The following is a 2,272-nucleotide window of genomic DNA, read 5'->3' as shown; positions in this document are numbered from 1 at the left end:
TTAAATGTTCAGCATTGGAGAAAATGGCCAACTAAATTATGGTACCTGACTAGCAGTGTTGGCCATCAATTAATTCATTCAACAAATAGAATGCTACCCAGATAATGTCAAGTTAAAGGAATTCCTCATCACCAAGCCCTTATTATATGAAATGTTAAAGGGACTTACCTATGAAAAAGAAGCAGATCAAAACTATGGACAGTAAAATGACAACAAATCCACCATCAACAAATGAACCTAAAAAACAAAAACCCAAACAAACTAAGCAAACAAGTAGGACCGAACAGAATCACAGAAATGGAGATCACATGGAGGGCTATCAGTGGGGAGGGGGAAGGGGGAGAATGGGGGGAAAGGTACAGGGAATAAGAAGCACGATTGGTAGGTACAAAATAGATAGGGGGAGGTTAAGAATAGTACAGAAAATGGAGAAGCCAAAGAACTTCTATGTATGACCCACAGAAATGAACTAAGGAGTGAAAGTGCTGGTGGGATGGGAGTAGAGGGCGGAGGGGATAAAAGGGACAAAAAAAATGGGACAACTGCATTAGCATAATGAATAAAATATACTTAAAAAAAGAAAAAATATTTATTGAGTACCTAATAGATGCCAGGCACTGTGCTTGACCCTGAAATACAACAATGGCTATGGTTGCCAATAAATATGGTTTGAATGGTTGAATGAGGGAAAGAATGAAAAAATAAGTTGTGACATAATAAGAAGTAGATTTGTTCTTTGTCCCTGGTTCCTGGCACAAAGCCCTTCAAACCCTTACCGTTTCCTGAGTGATATCGTCACAGTGGAATGAGCGGCCAGAGGGGAAATAAAGGCAGGGCCCTCATTATTACAATCTAACTAAGAACTTAGCACAGGAGGCTAAAAGCACAAGCTCACACATTGACCTAGAAATCCTGAGCCTGGTCCGATAAGGCTGCCAGGTGTCCGGAACAACAAATAAACTATGATAGTGCAGGAGGCGGTGGGGGGGGGGGTCCTTGAAAGTCTGTGTGTATCATCTCCACTAGCTGGGAACAGGAAAACCTTGAGACTGTGTCCTCATCCCAAGGCCTGGAAGGGGGAAGGGGAGGGGTCCACCGTGCCCAAAGAAAAGCCCCTAAAACAACTTTGGTTAACTGCCTGCCTCCTGTCACATCTGCAACACGGACAAATAGAGTCTGGAGCAAGATAAAGATTCGGGCTAGGAGACCCCCACCCATACCTATTTTTGAGTAGTCACGTCTCCCTCAGAAGGCTGGCTCCACCCTTACCTGCCACTCAAAATGTAACTTCTTCACCCCCACCCCACCCCACCAAATAAAGGACTCTCCCTCTCTTGGCCTCTTCTCTTGGCCCCATGGCTCTCTCATCACACAGGGGATCCCTGGCCAGCCAGCCTCAACCCGGGGGGCTCCTGGCCACTTCTCTGCTGGCCACCTGGCTTCTAGCCACCTATTCTTTGACCACCCCTGCTCTAGCCACCCTTGTTTGTGCTTTCCTATTAGAACTTAGCATTAATAAACTTTGCTTGCATGCTAGCAAGCTCGCTGGCCTGTAATTCTTGCCTGCATCAACAAAAAGAACCGAGTTTCTGGGAGTTTGTCCCATAACATATGGTGCTGTGACTTGGACTGTAACTTGGACCTTGCCCTTTGTGTCCAGCCGTTTGGAACTCAATGAGCACAGTCTCTCACCTCTTGGGTAAAGGAGATGCTGCACTGTAGGGGTGGGACATTCAAACATGCTAGACCTGTGTTTGGAGGTAGAAACAATGAAATCTCGAATGAATGTTCAGGTTCTGCCTGGGCTCCGAAGACAAAAGAGACATTTCCTCCCTCTGGCCTCAGTTCTCGGGTGTCCCTACTTGAGTGGGGGCCTTGCCTAGGTGTCTGAGGTCAATCCGAAATACGTGCAGGGGCCTCACAGGGAACTCCCATCACCCACCACCCTTAGCCTTCTCTGCCTCTACACCTGGCCAGAAGACAAGTCAGTTTATTTTTATTAAAAAAAATTTTTTTATTGTTGTTGAACTAGAGTTTTCTGCCTTTTCCCCCCACCCCTCCCTATCACCCCACCATTCCCCTCCTCCCTCACCATTTCCACCCCACCTTGTTATTGTCCATATGTCCTTTATAATTGTTCCTGTAAACCCTTCCCCCTTTTCCCCCATTATCCCCTCCCCTCTCCCTTCTGATCACCATCAGCCTGTTCTCAATTTCAATGTCTTTGGCTATACTTTGCTTGCTTGTTTTGTTGATTAGGTTCCTGGTAACG

Source organism: Artibeus jamaicensis, unplaced genomic scaffold (assembly GCF_021234435.1).
Source record: "Artibeus jamaicensis isolate MK-2021 breed Jamaican fruit bat unplaced genomic scaffold, CSHL_Jam_final contig_1686, whole genome shotgun sequence".
NCBI classification, from domain to species: domain Eukaryota; kingdom Metazoa; phylum Chordata; class Mammalia; order Chiroptera; family Phyllostomidae; genus Artibeus; species Artibeus jamaicensis.
Note: the sequence above shows the minus strand (reverse complement) of the source record.